A 17,653-nucleotide genomic window follows, 5' to 3' on the forward strand; every position below is an offset into this window, starting at 1 on the left:
GTGACAGGATGCCTAATGTTCTGCCTTCCTCTGCTCAAGCTTTCCACAGCATCAGGAGGGCAGATTTGTGTCTCTGTTCGGCAGCTGCTACAGCTTGCTGTCCGGGTCTGGAAGACTGGTACTGGGAGTACTGAGGCCCTAACAAGGGCCTTTACAGTGCTTGGAATCATACCACTCACACCGTTTATGGTGTGGGGGTATGATTACAACATGTTCGATACCAAACATAACAGGGTTCGGTACAGCAAGTTTCGAGATGGTCATCGCGTAGTGATGCAGTGCTCCTCTATATGTTATATGGCTGTCTCACAACCTGGGAGAATGGACTCCAAAGGCTGTACGGGTGTCCTGCTCATGTAGGGACACCCTCACACTTAGAAACAAGCACCCAGCCTTCAGGATTGTAAAGGCCTGCTGTAGAGGTGACTTATAGATTTTAAGTGCAGTGACCTTATATATAGGGAAACCTATATATTTTGTAAGTGGTGCTAGCACCAGCTTACCTAGGCTGCAATGGCAGGCCTGTAGTGATAGTTTGAATGGTCTCCCATAGGTGGCATAATACATGCTTCAGCCTATGGGAGACCTTTGTGGTACCTATGACCTGTGTACCTTAGTACCATATACTAGTGACTGATAAGGGTACCCCAGTATCCAATCTGGGATGTACCTAAGTGCTTGCCATGACAATTTAGAGTAGAAAGCAGAGAGACTGGGGTCCTGGTTAGAAGAATCCCAGTCAGATTAGTAGTCAGACTAGTCAAAAACAGCATTACATCAAGCAGAAAGTGGGGGTAACCATGAAAGCATATCCTACTTACCTACAGTGCCCGTGCCCTTTCCCCTAAAAGTGATGTGAATTGGTACACCCAATTGGCAAGGTACAATTCCCCTTTATAAGTTCCTAGTACATGATACCAGTGGTACCCTGGCAAGGGTGGTAAAGGGGTCACTGGGGCTGAATCACTGTATTGTGCCACCCTCGGTGATCCAAGCAAAAGTATTTCTGCCATTGCAGCCCTGCACGAGCAGGCTCTCTGCTGAAGAGTGACTCTTCACACATCATGAGCTGCAGAGCCACACCAGTTCCTTAATATAAGTGAGTAACTCTTATGTCCTCATAAGCCCAGGAGGAAGAGTGCATTGTATTAAAGGAGTGGATATAAATGTTTAAGACATCAATAATAGGTATGGGGGCTCACCAAGGAAGAAGAAACCAAAAATCCCTAGGAAAACAGTTTCCTAAATTTCAGGAAAGTGTTCAATATTTGCACCAAATGGACATAACAGGACTTCTGTTAGGCCGAGTGGAAAAGCCATTCATTATGGAAGAAGAAGCCTCACACAGATAACAGTGTCATGCTTCATCATCGGCATCCTCTCCTTACCCTGGTAGGATAATGCCGCCGGGGCATACTCAACCGCTTTGAAGACTTGGTGCTAGGAAGTCGTTCTTAAATAAAACTACTAGACAAGGTGGGATCCAGATGATCTAAAAAGACCTTAGAGATCCTCTGTATATCACCTTTATTTGTGTGGACTCTAGGTATGACTAAAAATACTATATTGGTTGGGTAAACAGAGAACAATGGATCAAACCCATCTCATACTAGCCAATATGTTTCTGCCCACAGTAACTAGCCTATCTAGTCTGAGACATTCATCAGGGCTCTATAATCTCTAAATCTAAAGCACAGGCTCCATTTACCCTATTCAGTTACATCAAATCTACCAAGTACCCAGTTTATTCCTACCTGAGATTCGAACTGTATTAGTAGGTCAACCTATTTGGGAGATATTACAGATAAGAGCATTATATTGGACATATTCGAACCAGAGGTTGATGTGAACACAAATATATTTTTTAAAATAAAAAACAGACAGCTTTCCAAAACTATCCCATAGTGAATAAATAAAAATACATTAGTGAGCATGCAAGTGAATGTCACTGCAAAACACTACAGCATTTCACATGTGATGAGTAAAAGGTGATTACGCCTCCTGAAGCCACACACAACCATCTTACTCAGGCTACACTCACATAAATATGGGAAAAGGACACAGTATAGCCCATCTCTTATCTTACTTTTAGGAATATTAGCACAATGTCCTTGCTCAAAGTATACCGAGCAATATGCACATTTACAAGCAGAACCCAACACTCACATAGCAACTAATCCTCCCACAGGAAGCCATATTAGAGGTAGTGAGTAAGATCCTAAAGGAGACTAAATGGGAATCCATCACACCATATGAGTTTTTACTGTATCTGTACCACCTGGCGCCCACTCGTAGTTTTTTTATGAGTTTGAGGGAGAATATTACCTTCAGGTGCATGGCACTTCTGTGAGGAGCAGTTTTGCCCAGTCTGTATATGTACTCATTTGAATCTGAATTCAGTCTAGATGACCGCAGTCCCTATTTGGATAAAGTAAAATTGTGGAAATATTACACCGATGACGTGCTTGTTATCTGGACAGGCACCTGGGATGAGGCCTTTGAATTTGGGAGATGGCCCAATACACTGAACCCCTGTCATTTACCATCACAATTGGAGAGATTAACTTACTGTTCCTGTACCTGATGACAAAAGAAAAGAATGGATGCTGAAAAGTGAAGTATTCTATAAACCCACAGATCACAATAATTTGTTGTGTTTTGAGAGCTGTTGCCCACGTGGACTGCAGAAAAACATGCCAGTCGGGCAGGTTTAGTGTCTAAGGCGCAATTGCTCGGATGTTATATATTACCGTATACAAGCCAAAAAACTGACAGAAAAAAGAACTGAGAGAAATTACCCCTCAGAGATAATCAGAAAAGCAAACAAGTGAGCCCTAAACAACAATAGAGATCTCTCATTAGTGACCCATGCAAAACAGGCCTGTGACAGGTGTACATGTGTTTCGACACATAGTACTATGTCTAACACATTTTAAAAATAAACACAAAAAAAACAAAAAAAAAAACTGGGCGATCCTCCGATGGGGTGCTAGATTTTGCCAAGCCCATGCATTTGTTTAAGTGAGCAATGAACATCAAAGATGTAGTTGTATACACCAGGCCAAGAAGGCTGGAGGCTCAAAGAAATCAGACCAAACTGTGAAATTCGCCACCACTGGTTGGTCACTCGCCTTGCGGCAGCTGTTGTGTGTGTCCCCTAGCTAGGTGATTGAAAGAACTAGACCTGGACCTGAGGAAGCCCTGGAAGCTTCCCAATCGGACCAACTGAAACACTACGAAGGCTGTTTATTTGATAAAATGCCAGTGTAATCTCATGTAGGTCGGAATGACGACCAGGAAAGCGCGCACTTGGATTATTGAGCACCATTAGGTGCAGAAGGGATGCTACAAAACTTACTGCGCACTATATTGAGAAAAGGGCATGGCTTTGATGAGATGGAAGGGTACGTCTGAGAAAAACTAAGGCCACATCACACAAACATTTCAAGAGCCATGCTTAGTTTATAACAATGCTGTGCATATATTGGTGACAAACTGTTTGTATGGGCTTAACAATGATTTTTCTTGGGTTAGTCTTAATGTCTGAGATAGTCTCCCTGCTGGTGTCTTTTGGAAAATGGCCCCTGCCAGGGAGATTGCGGCAGATCTCGGACTGAAGACAACTGGATTATAGGCAGAAACTGGGGGGGCAATAGACTGCGTTTTTTAGACACAACGAGAATTGGAATCGCTATATAAAGGGATCAAGACTCAAGTGTTAGTACCTCAGGTATGCACAATTGTGGGGTTAGTGTGCCTCTCTCTACGTGTGTCCATAGGAAGAGCTACCTTTTCTTTTTGGGTCCTTCTTGGGATTAGGGGCTCTCAAACGTAGTATAAAAGTATCGGGAATTTTTGGGTGTCAAGAAAAAACTGTCTGTTATGTCACAGCTGCACATTCTGTCAGATTTGTCATCTTTACAGAGTCACTAAATAAATCTGTGCTTAATCCCCTGGTAGCTTGACATGAAAGCAGTTAGGCTTAACTTAGAGGCAATGTGTAAGTTATTTATGCAGCACTCAAAAGCAGCAATAAAGGGAAACCACAACACAAGATCAATTCCAATTCAATTCAAACAAAAAAAATATTTTAAAAGATAAAAGGACACCAAAAAGACAAAACTTTAATCAGGAGAACCAGCTTTATGAATGTTTGAAGTTTAAGATGAATATAGCACCATAAAGCACAAAGCGTCGCTCTCGCCTATTTGGTCACGCTCGACCAGGTAATAGTCACAATTTCAGGCCGACCACAATGGAGCAACGCACATGTATAGAGATTAGGTTCATCCAGGTGGAGAGTTTAACTTCTCACACAGTAAAGTTGTATGCGAGGAGGCCAAGTTTGAGTTTTGTGTTGGTGGGAGCTGCGAGGGCCATCATGGGAGTTTATCATTGCCAGAAGATGCAGATTGTTTTTGCTGGCATGAACAGCTGGTCGTCATTAGATCTTTACACTGGTAGAAGATGTGGGTGTTTGTTTGCAGTCATGTAGAGCCCAAACATCAGCATGTTTACCTGGAGTCCAGATTTTGCAGTTTTTAGATAGGGGTAATACACTCTGATCAAGGGTCCAGGACCTGGTGGGGCATCTCTTGGGGACCAGGGCTCAGTCCAGCAGAGGCCAGTAGCAGGGCTGAGGCAGGTCCATTTGATGCTGGTCAGCTGGGCAATTGCAGGAAAGGCCCCTGAAAGCTTGTTGTGTCCCTATAGCTCAAGCAGGAGGTCAGCCAACTAACTCTTGGGTTCTCTTGTTAGCACTCCTGTGTTCAAGGCAAACTGGTCCGGTCTTCCTCCTTCAGACAGCACAGCAGTCCTACTTCTAAATCTTCCACATTTCCCAATGTGTGTTTGTTGAGGTTCTGCTAGTTCTATTATTATTCCCATTGCCAAACTTTGGAAATAAAAAATCTAAATCCAGTATTTGTAAAGTGCAAACTATTCACTTCATGGAGAAGTGTGGCTCACCGGTTAGAGGCGGCAGACCCAGAAGCAGAGGCCGGCCCGGGACAAGGGTTCAATTCCCGACGCGGCAGGGTACGGAACTAATGTCAGCGGGCTCGATAAATCTCGCCTCGGTGCCTCTCTAACCATGGGTCCCACGCTGCAACTCTGGGCAATTCCTTGTTTAATCTCCACAACGGCCCCCTCGCTGCCGAGGATGCCTGGCTTCACCTTGGGGATGCCCAATAGGGACCATCTCACAGGGAAAGCCAGGATGAGTTCCCCAGCGGCACACAGCGCCAAGAAACCCTGGGGTGAACATGCTCTCTACAAATTCATACTAACATAACATAACACTCCTAAGGGTCTCAAGGCACTGGGGGCCATCGGGGAGATTAAGTGAGCTATTGCCCAGAGTCACATCGTGCTGAGCTGAGCTACCGCCGGCCCCAGGAACTGAACCGTGAGCTCTGTGCTGCAGTCGGCCACGCTGGCTACTGCGCCACAACTTTCCACTGGACAGGGCACTCCCTGGCCTACTCCCTGACTAGTGCTGGCCAGTTCTCCTCTTGCCTTGGTTTGACTCCAACTTGGATAGAGGAGCAAATGCACCACACACCATTCAGGGAACTTGCTTGTTTCTGTATTTCTGATGCCTGTCCTTGTGATATTGGTCCTTGCACATGATACAGAGCCTAAATCAGGAAGATGATGATTCGGAGGATACAATTAGTCAGATGCTTCTGCATATGAGGGTTTGGCAAACTTTGCCTCACTGATGCTCTGCCATGGATGCCTTGGGTAGGGATGCAATGTATCATGCACCTCCCTATTTCAGCATCATCAGTGCTTGACAATTTGCTCTTCGTCAATGACATATGACACTAGACATGTCGGGCAACAGAGACAATGGGGACATTCTGTTTTCAGTCACCTACTGCTCCATTGTACAGAATTGAGTAAGGCAGCCTGTAGGAATCACCAAACAATAAAACGACATATATTAATCATCTATTGCCGTTTGTAGCTAGTCACAATCCTGATTACAACTAAGAATGTGTTTGCACTCTATGGACAATTTTATGATGAACTGAATGTTTCTTTTGAGGCTATAATCGAGAAAATAAGACTTGGCTATCTTTTCAAATGAAAAACAGTATTTCTGCCAAAAGGCCTGAATTGAAGAAAAAAACATTTGCCTAGATAGTTTGTCACAAAATGATTCTTAGAAATCGACTTTTTTTTTACTCGTTGAGTCATGGTTCGCTTAGTCTCAAGCAATACTTTCAAACTATTTCCTATAGCCTTCTAGGATCAAATGGCTTTATGATTATCACCTTACCTAAGAGCCTGAAGAAAGTCGGTGTTTCTTCGTTATTAATCAAACGCTTCTTGAATCATCTTGTGCTTGTGCTGAGCAGTTACTGTCATGTTACTTTTGTGAATCGAACTTCCAAATAAATGGTAAGCGTGGGCGTAAAATCCGTTCCGCTCGCGGATTTTGCGGATTTTCGGTAAATCCGCAATCCGCGAACTCTCGCGGATTTACCGAAAATCCGCAAATCCGCGCGCTGCAGATTTTTTGCTTGTGTTCGCACTGCTCGCGGCCCGCGGCGCGGGCATCAACAATCTCGCACTCGCGAAATTACAAAAATTACAATTGGGGAGGGGTGAAGGAAGTGGCCCAGTCTCCAACTTCCTGTTCCAGTCCAGCAAGCTCCTCCCATTGGGGTGGGGTAAAGGAAGTGCCCCAGTCTCCAACTTCCTGTTCCTGTCCAGCAAGCTCCTCCCATTGCTTAGTCCATTTCCTGGCCACTTTGAATTCGATCTTTACTGGGACGGATTACTTTTTGTGGATGCTGCTGGATATTTGGATTTGAGGCCTTTTGGATTACTTTTGGATTCGAAATTTGATTTCACAAGTAAGTTGATAAGTTGATGTTTGTTTGTGGTGATTTTTGTGTGCGTTTTTCGACTTTTTGGGGTGGTGTTGGGGGCTGGCTATGTTGGTGGGGGGCCATTTTGAGGCATGGTCCTGCAGGTCCTGGCCATGTGGATGGGGTCAAGCGGCCATTTTGGAGTCAGGCAGTGTGCTTTGTGCCATAGGCCCACCCAGTCTGCTCTGATTTATTCATTATGCCCAGGGGGCCTAGAACTCCTGCGGATTTACCGAAAATCTGCAAGTTCGCGAGCTGTGGATTTTTTTGCTTGTGTTCGCACTGCTCGCGTCCCGCGCAGCAACAATCTCGCACTCGCGAAATTGCAAAAATTACAATTCTGCACATGAATTGAAAACCATTTGGTAAAGGTCTATAGCCAAGTGAAGACACAAAGATACTCAACCACAAAAAATATGTATAGTTATCAATATATACTACCATATGAACTCACTACTCACCAGATTATAGACGTTATTAGATATATATTTATTTTATCCTGAAAATTTTATGTTTTCATTTTTTTTTTTTGATTTTTTTGAAAATATTCATTGTATACAAATATATCTTTTTCATGAAATACTTATAATACATAGACAGTTAAAACATTGTTAGAAAAACATGTAACATAACGAGTGATTTATGCAATATGGCAAGGTAGGTCACAACGCACGTTTCGGCTGGCTAGCCTTCTTCAGGTGGCCATATATTGCACTGAAATGTTAAAAACAACAAGGTGAGTGAGAGTTAGACAATTATATACATAATACATAGGTGACTTTAAACAACATTTCGTAGGTCAAATATATAAAGAACTTAATGTCTACAGTCAAACTGAACAGTACATATCATAATGGGAGACACATCTGAGGCAGGACCTATGTGCAATCCTACAGTTGATAGATGCTAGAAACATCCTAAGTACATATCTATATTTACATTTTACCACAAAATAAAGTAAATTGTTAAGCCTTGAATAGCCTGAGCACTCATTGTTGTCATATGATTGATTAAAGGTGTTATTGAATCTCAATCACTTGTATAGTGGCCTGATGTAACGTTCATAATACATTTCAATATATGCTAACACGAAACCAGACGGATAGATGTTAAAAACATCCTAGATACATATCTATATATGCATTTCACAACAAAACAATATAAACCTTGAATAACCTAGGCACTCATTGTTGTCATAGGATTGATACAAGGTGTTGTTAAATCTAGATCACTTGTATATTAACCTGATGTAAAATCCATAGTACATTTAAATATATATGGACGTGAAAATGGACGTATGGAGATAAAAATGCCCACTATTAGTCGCAAATATCTTATACGAGATATAGGCCTAAAGTATGTGTGCTTACCTAATAGGGTTGCAGGAAAGACTGAACGTCCTTTTGGGTTTAGGTGTGAAGTTGATATCTGATATGGAAAAGGCAAGATAAAAGACCTGTATAAGTAGACATACGCATTATATATTTATAATAAATGTACGTGCAGTGAAAGAGGTGTACCTTAGAGGGTGGTGTTCCGTCCGCGCGACGTTACATAATTAGATAAAGTGACAATTTCCTTGAAGATATTTCTTTTTTTATAAAAATTATAATTTGAAGCTGAAACATAACAGATAATTGGTATAAGACTTGAGGTTTCACATATATACATGGGGGTGCCAAAATTTAAAAAACAAGATGGGTTCTAAATTACCTAAATATCGGGCTTGATTATAGTCTTGTTTACTAGCAGGTAGATAAGGTTGGATATTCAAGGCGGTCATGCAGGACTGGATCAGCTGTGCATCGAAGATATAAAGGTGCACAGATACATATTTGGATGGGTTCCTGAAATAAATAGACGACCACAGTGTCACTGATTAAGAAAGGGATTCCTCCAGAGGGGTGATATTTATAATGCAGAAGAACGTATTATATAGGATCATGAAAAATGATGTTTAATAATAGACTCTGGAGATGTAATGTAATGGAACTCCGCAGCCTCCGTTTTACATGAAGGTTTAACAAAAATAAACACGTGGCTAAACTCACAAACAGCGTAGATGTAAGGGACTGTGAATTACCTAATGGGCTCGTGGATCGTTCTTCCGAGAGTCAGGGGTCATGGGCAGTAATTTATGCTTGTGATCTGAAAAATACATGACAAGCACAAAGAGAAAATTAAATTAAACGGGGAAAAGATTACTAACGTGCCTATGTTAGCGTAACGAGTCTGATAGGCATCGGGTCACCAAGCTTACCGTGGATTCAAATGAAGGCATCTAGCTATGGCTCTCGTAGGACAGAAGCGCGGCGTATGTCACACCAGGGTCAGACGTGTGTAACCGGCGTAAAGGTTAGGTACGCCTTTTATCCCTATGCCAATGACCCACGGTCGACAAATGTGGTCATAGAGATAGGACTGCGAATACTACGAGTCGGCGCCGGATTAGTGCGTGCAAAAACGAAGGGTCCCGGTAGTGGACGGAGAACTGCATAATATCGGCGTGGGGCACGATAAATAATAAAGTAAAAGATGGAAAGAGCTGCAAAGGTGATGCAAACTGCTCGCATCCCGAAAAAAATAAAATAAAATAACTAGTTACATACCAAAATTAGTAAAATAAACCTATATAAGTAAAAAATAATAAAGATAGAAGTAATAGTATTAATAGTGGGCCTATCAGGAGAGCACAGATGAACTTGGGAGCATATTAATGTTGTTAAAGAAGCAAGGAAATGTGAGCCGAATGTTGGAAACAGATCTGTATATAGACATGATGATTATCTACGCATAGGACGTATTGTATGAACAGGAAGCTCCAAGTTCACAGTCCAGAATTCTGCACGGGAAATGAATGCCCAGATAGAGTCAGCAAACGGGTCAACATATAGTAGTATGTATGAAGGGTGGCCATAGGTATAAATGAAAGTAGGATATAATGTCACAGATAGTGATTAGGTACTTGTAGTTTACATCAGTATATACAAATAATGTACAAATTGTGGTTTTGACATTCATGTGCTATTTACAACGTATACATAATATGCAATATTTACTTATTTACATTGGATGTTTCTAGAATTTCGTATTTTCCTCATTCCTCCAGCTTTCTAGTTTTAGAATGAGATCAGATGATCTCACTATTGTTCACAATTAAGACCATTATAGTAACAATGTAGAGTATTAATCTATAATAGGTCTAACCTCATGTATATAACTGTATGCTCCTTAAGGTCAATAGTTTCAATGTTAGCTAGATAGGCCGATTATATAATGGTGTCAGCCCACTGAATTTCTGAATTAAGACCATTGGAAACAGTATTGAACATGAATATGTGATAGACTTCCCGCTTTTTACGTACTTTGTCACAGCAGAGCCCTGCTGTGGGTGTAATTTTTTCTAGTATAAACCACTTAACATCATCGGGAGAGTGATTATGTTCCAGGAAATGTGATACCAGTGGTGCGGTAAGTTTTTGAGTACGTATAGCAGATCTGTGTTCTGTTAGGCGGGTATTAAGGGATCTGGAGGTTTCCCCAACGTAAGCTTTTTTGCATGGGCATAACAGGAGATATATCAAGTTCTTTGTTTTGCAATTACTTATGCCCTTGCTTGTCACGGTAATGCCATTATGGGATATAGAATTTCCCTCTATGCATTGAGCACATGACTTACATCCCCAACATTTGAAGTTTCCATGTATGGGGCGAGAGTCAAAAATGCCACGTTGTAGTGTTGGTTTAGAGGGGAGCATCCTCGACCGTACTACTATGTCCCTGATATTGTTATTCTTTCTGTACGCAAACATGGGTTTTTGTATTTGTTCTGATTGAGTCCTGTTTATGTTAAGCAAATACCAGTGTGAGCTGATGATTTGCCTAATTTGTTCATTGAGGACAGAATGTCGTGTGACAAAAATCAAATTGTTTTTCGCAGGTTCAGTTTTCTTTGATAGCAGGTGTTGGCGATCAAAGAAACGTGCTCTTTTGTATGCATCCCGAATGACTCGGTGCGGGTAGCCTCGGTTTTTGAATTTGGTCTTCATGTCTTCACTCCGACTGTCGTAATCGCTGATTTTAGTGCAATTACGACGTAGTCGTAGGAATTGACCAAATGGGATTGCATTCTTTTGTTTCAAAGGGTGGAAGCTACTATGATGTAGTATTGTATTTCGGGCTGTGGGCTTGATATAAAGATCCACATAAAGGGCATTATTTTCATGTTTTAGCATGATATCTAGAAATTTAATTTCTACATTACTGTGATGTGCAGTAAAGGCCAGATTCTCATCACATAAATTGAGCCATTGTGTAAATTCTGATAAAGTATCTTGGTCACTGTCCCATATAAAGATGATATCATCTATATAGCGTGACCACTGGATCACTGATTCAAAGAACGGAGCTTCTTCTTTAAAGATGAATTGGTGTTCAAAAAAGGTGACATAAATGTTTGCTATGGTAGGGGCACAAGATGTGCCCATACTGACACCTTTCATCTGTTTGCATAGAGAGCCGTTGAACTCGAAGATGTTTTTAGTGAGGATAATGGCTAAACAGTCAGTGATGAATTTACTATTGCAGATAACTTGATAGGTCTCAATAAACCAAGTCACTGCCTGTAATGCTCCTTCTCGGGGTATGTTTGAATAGAGGCTTTCCACATCAAGGGTAACTAACCATTGTGTTTTAGGATTGAAGGGAATGCCTTCAAAACTATTGATTACTTGAGAGGTATCCTTGATGTGCCCTGGTGTATCTTGGATGTATGGACGCAGAATCGCATCCAAATATTTAGATATTGGTTCGGTAACAGAGCCAATGCTGCTCACAATGGGTCTGAAAGGAGGATTCTCAACATCCTTGTGGACTTTAGGGGTCCCATAAATACATGCAAGCTTGGGATTCTCTACATTAAGATAATCGTATTCTTTTTGGCAGAGTATGTTGCTATTAAAAGCTTGAGTTGTTAAGCGTAGTATTTTGGTTTTTGTGACATTAGTGGTGTTCCTGTTTATTTTAGAATAAAATCTTGTGTCATTCAGCATCTCTTCCATTTTGTGGATATAGTTTTGTGTATCCATAATGGCAATGCCCCCTCACTTGTCGCAGTTTTTTATCGTTACCTCTGAGGAATTTTTGAGAGTGTTCAATGCTAAGTGTTCATCATGGGTGATGTTGAAGGGAGTTCGAGGAATATATTTAGTCACTGTCATAAGTTTGTTATATACAACTTTTTCAAAAATTGCTACCTCAGGAGCAACTTGTTCCAATGTAGGTGTAAAAACAGATTCGGGTGCTAGTCCAGATTTGTTCTCAGCCTGTTGTTCAAATGGATTTTCACAGAAAAAGAAGCCATATTTTTCGTAAAAAGGCCATGAGGTCTGAGAACAGTTCAAATTTATTTACACCAGAGTGGGGGACAAACGATAAGCCCTTTGATAGAAGGTATGTATTATGTATATAATTGTCTAACTCTCACTCACCTTGTTGTTTTTAACATTTCAGTGCAATATATGGCCACCTGAAGAAGGCTAGCCAGCCGAAACGTGCGTTGTGACCTACCTTGCCATATTGCATAAATCACTCGTTATGTTACATGTTTTTCTCACAATGTTTTTAACTGTCTATGTATTATAAGTATTTCATGAAAAAGATATATTTGTATACAATGAATATTTTCAAAAAAATCAAAAAAATGAAAACATAAAATGTTCAGGATAAAATAAATATATATCTAATAACGTCTATAATCTGGTGAGTAGTGAGTTCATATGGTAGTATATATTGATAACTATACATATTTTTTGTGGTTGAGTATCTTTGTGTCTTCACTTGGCTATAGACCTTTACCAAATAGTTTAGTTTCCCTATGTATAGCAAGTGCATCATTTTAATATATAGGGGTCCCCTTCTTCCCAAATTGCATGAATTGAAAACCACCAGCAGGCACCATAATTAATTGCAAGGAGTCCATTTTGGTGGGGGGGGGGGGTGGTGGGGTGGTGAAGGAAGTGCCCCAGTCACCAAGTTCTTCCGGTTCCTGTCCAGCAAGCTCCTCCCATTGCTTTGTCCATTTTGAATTTGATCTTGACTGGGAAGGATTACTTATTGTGGATGCTGCTGGATATTTGGATTTGAGGCCTTTTTGACTTTCTTTGGATTGCTTTTGGATTAGAAATTTGATTTCACAAGTAAGTTGATAAGTTGATGTTTGTTTGGGGCATTAGCTACAATTTTGGAACTTTTTTCAAAACATTAAGTAAAATATTATATAGTGGCTACTGGCTAGCCACAGTATCCAGTTGGACCAGGCTTAGTTATGGGTGCATGATACAACTGTTTCGTTGAATTTTAACATGATTCTGGCCAGGGCATGGATGGCATTGGATTGTGGTGATTTTTGTGTGTTTTACGACTTTTTGGGGTGGTGTTGGGGGCTTGCTATGTGGGTGGGGGCCATTTTATTGCCTGGTCCCGTGTGGGTGGGGGTCTAGGGGCCATTTTGAAGCCAGGTTGTGTGCTTTGTGCCATAGGCCTGCACCCAGTGTGCTCTGATTTCATCCATTATGCCCAGGGGGCCCAGAATCGGTCTGTTCGCGGATTTTGCGGGTTTTTCGCCACGTTCGCGTCGTGAAGCAACAATCTTGCACTCGCAAAATTGCAAAAATTGCAATTCTGCACCAGAAAACCACCAGCAGGCAGCATAAACCTTCTGAAACTTGATGGATGGCATTGGATTGTGGTGATTTGTGTTGTGTTTTTTGACTTTTTGGAGTAGGGGTTGGGGACTGGCTATGTTGGTGGGGGCCATTTTGAGGCATGGTCCTGGCCATGTCGATGGGGGTCAAGCGGCCATTTTGAAGGCAGGCAATGAGCTTTGTGCCATAGGCCTGCACCCATTTTGCCTTGCTTTCACCCATTGTGCCCAGGGGGAGTCAGTGGTACATGAAACTACAACCCTCTCTGTGGGCTCTCTTGGATCAATGTTAAATTCCTGTTTCCCAAAAATTTAGCAATTCTTATTTTTGATATTTCCATATTGTGGTGTGCACGTGTGTATTCATAAATGCCTACTTGCAAACTATTAATTGAAGCGCTACATATGCAACATATATTTAACTGATGTTCCTCTGTCTTCGTTTGCTTTTAGGTGCACAAAGTCAAGAACTCCGCATCATCGTTGAGCATCAGTGCCAGGAAGAAGTCCTGCTGCGGCCTGCTGTTCCGACATCTGAAGAAGATGGCTCCAAAAAGAGGTGCCCGTAGCTCCTCTTGCAAGAAAGATGTCTCTACTAAGGAGAAGAAGAAGCAAGTGGCACCACTTACCAAGGAGACTGGTGCCTCGACCACTAAATTTTTGTGGAAAAAACAAAAGTCCACCATGAGTGCTGCACAGGTAGCCTGTTTAGTGGTTCAATCACCAACGACCAGTGATGTTGGCTCATCGCAAGAAAGTAGCAGCACACAATCAACACAGGTTGTAACTCATCTCACAAGTACTATTCAACAACCAAAGCTGCAACAACAACTGCATGGGCTACTAGTACAAGCACAAGTACATGCGCAAGGAGCTGTCCAAGGAGCTGTCCGAGAAGGAGCTGTCCGAGAAGGAGCTGGCCGAGAAGGAGCTGTCCGAGAAGGAGCTGGCCGAGAAGGAGCTGCTGGCCGAGAAGGAGCTGGCCGAGAAGGAGCTGGCCGAGAAGGAGAAGGCCGAGAAGGAGAAGGCCGAGAAGGAGAAGGCCGAGAAGGAGAAGGCTGAGAAGGAGAAGGCCGAGAAGGAGAAGGCCGAGAAGGAGAGGTCCATGGAGAGTTGCAAGTAGAGGTCAGTGCAGAGGCCCATGTAGCGGCGCATGGAGCGGTGCAAGTGCCCACAATGGTTGTTCTTCCAGAAGTAGGGGCACAGGAGGAAATTGACTTTGGAGCCGGGGTATCATGTCAGGAAGACGAAGCCACTCCTCCTGATGATTCATTTTCTCCCAGCTCCCCAGCAAGGAAAAGATCAAGGAGGGTGTGTAGAAGTTCCTCTTCAAGCCCCGCTCCATCAGATGATCTGGATCTAGATTGGCAACCATCTCCGACGTCTGAGAGGGAGGCACACCATGAGCTGAGAAAGGTATCAAATGTTAAAAGGAAGGGCCCCGGAAAGCTCATACTTATGGATCCGAACGTCGGACTTGATGAAGTGGTGCATTCTGATGTTGATGAACAGGATGACAGCAATGACCTAGTCATCACACACGTCATTCCAGCCACACCGGCCATGCAGCAGACAGACATTTATACCCTATCCCGACGTCATGCTGAGCGTGACCCTGGCGACGTGGCACTGGTAGCACCACCAACGCAGTCAAGTAGTACAACAAGTTCAACAAAACCTACAGCTCCCATATTTTCTCCCCAGAGGGGACCTCCATCCAGCTCGACTCCCTCAAGTAGGGTTGCTGCAATAATTGCACAACCCAGTAGATGTCTGCAAGGCTCATCCACCACTGCTTCATCTGGCATTGGCAGTATCACCTCGTGCGGCAAAACCAGAAGTTTCCAGTCCCCAGTTGGAACTTTTTTAGTGTCCATGCAAAGCATGATTGCATAGCCATTTGTTCCATTTGTAAGACTAGAGTTAGCCGTGGTAAGCCTGGTACCAACTATGGTACCGGAGGCCAGATAGGTCATCTTAAAAGAAGGCACGGTGTCGAATGGTATGCGCACCTAGCAAACATCGAGGGAAAGCAATCCCAAAGGGCAAGTGGCAAAAATATACCCGTACTAGATGTTTCATCTGAAGATGACGGGGAGGTAGAAGCGTCAGACATTTGTCCGGTTGCACCCAGTACCCCTGGCAGCACCACACCCTCCGCAACACATAGGAGGCACACTGAGAGTCTGGGAGACACACCAATGCGGAAAATGTCAACACTGAGCACAACTGGGTCGAAGAAGTCATCAGCATCATCCAGTAAATTTGTCCAGCGCACCATTACAGCCATATTCTCCTCAGATGCGCCATTTCAACGCAACCACCCAATTGTGCGCCTGTATAACACTAAGCTGGCTAAAATGCTAGCGGTGGACCTTCTCCCTTTTTCGTTTGTCAAAGGTGTGGGTTTTCTTGAACTCGTGGCAACACTGGCCCCTAAATGGAAGGTTACTAGCCGGTTCTATTTTGCCAGGGTTGCTGTTCCAGCACTACATAAAGAGGTGCTTGAGTTGATTGGGGAAGCTTTGCAGAAGAGTGCTGTTCACACTATACACCTGACAACAGACATGTGGACCAGTTGCCAAGCCCTTGATTACATGTGCATCACTGCACACTGGGTCTCTTTTTCAGGGGTTGCAAAACAGATAAATGCAGGTGGTGACTTGGTCGAGATTTTTAAGGGTGCTCGTAAACATGCAACATTAGCCATGTTTGGCATGGAGAAAAGTCATACTTCAGACAACATTTTGGATGACTTTAACAAAAAGGTCTCGCAATGGCTGCCCCCAAGAAAATGCAAGGTTGGTTATGTTGCCACTGATAATGGCAGCAATGTAGTTAAGGCCATGGAGGACGGTGACTATTTCAGAGTGGCGTGTTTGGCGCACTGTATATACCTGGTCTTGCAAAAGTTCTTGAAAAAAGAACTTGCAGTCGACAAAATACTGACCATCTGCAGAAGAATATGCACACATTTCAACCATTCTTTTAAGGCCCGGAAGGAGCTGAGGCGCCAGCAAAATGAACGTAGAATGCCAGTGAAAGCACTTATCCAGGAGGTGGCAACACGTTGGAACTCAACCTTCTACATGCTTGAGCATCTGCATGAGCTGTTTCCAGTAGTCAATGAGTATGTCTACAACCTGGGTGGTGGTACGACAGAAATGATGCTAGCGGTGGAGCAATGGCAGCTAGTTAAAAGCCTGACAGACATGCTTCGTCCTTTTGAGGTCTTCACGCGTGAAGTCAGCAGGGAGGACTGTAATGTGGGAAAAGCTATCCCATTGTTGCTGAAGCTCGAGCACCAAGTCAAGGCGGTGTCTTCAATATTAAAGGATGCTGGAAAGAATGAAGCATATGAGTTGGCGCAGAGATTATTACAACGCCTAGTTAGCAATGAACGGCTTGTAAATATCAAGAAACAACAGCACTACATTTGTGCTACTATTCTGGATCCACGTTACAAAAAGGCATTGTTTGGCAAAGTATTAATTCCTTTTGAAACATCAGATGTTACAGAGTACAAAGGTTGGCTAGCTCAGTCAGCCATTCATTTTGAAAGGGAGCGAAAGGAAACTGTAGGAGAAGACAGTACTACTAGTGAATCAGCAGGCCATCAGGCGTCCCAAAAAAACACTTCTGCATCTGTGCCTGTGGCAGAAGTGAGTGACTTTTCCTCTGAGCCGTTAACCACACCAGCAACTGTATCACCTGCACCAGGCCCAGGCGATATGTCTGAAGAGGATTGGCTAAGTCAGCTAGGGTTTGCTTGTCCCAGAAAGGACACAGAAGTGCAAAGTACAGGAATCCGGGAGAACATTGTTTCAATGGTGCAGGCCTATCTGGATGACTCAACAGCGGTCAATATTACTGAGGACCCATTGGCGTATTGGCATGGGAAAGGAAACATATGGCGAGAACTCACCAACCTGGCTATCAATTACTTGTCTTGCCCACTCGCAAGCGTGTCTTCAGAACGTGTTTTTAGTTCTGCTGGTGGCATTGTGACTTCCAAAAGGACCCGCCTCTTGCCCGCAAATGTGGAGCAGCTCACCATGATAAAGATGAA

The 17,653-nt window shown here is 42.9% G+C and overlaps 1 long non-coding RNA gene across 1 annotated transcript; it reads right to left on the bottom strand.

The window, feature by feature from the left end:
- Positions 1 to 7,398: 7,398 nt before the first annotated feature.
- On the bottom strand, positions 7,399 to 9,230 carry LOC147718659 (uncharacterized). Its single transcript, XR_015309995.1, has 6 exons — positions 9,142 to 9,230; positions 8,965 to 9,029; positions 8,595 to 8,728; positions 8,402 to 8,500; positions 8,252 to 8,309; positions 7,399 to 7,595 (listed from the first exon to the last, which is right to left on the bottom strand). It is a non-coding gene; the product is annotated as an uncharacterized LOC147718659 (long non-coding RNA).
- Positions 9,231 to 17,653: the final 8,423 nt, after the last annotated feature.

The sequence above is a fragment of the Lissotriton vulgaris genome, chromosome 4_1 (genome assembly GCF_964263255.1).
Source record: "Lissotriton vulgaris chromosome 4_1, aLisVul1.2, whole genome shotgun sequence".
Lineage (NCBI taxonomy): Eukaryota > Metazoa > Chordata > Amphibia > Caudata > Salamandridae > Lissotriton > Lissotriton vulgaris.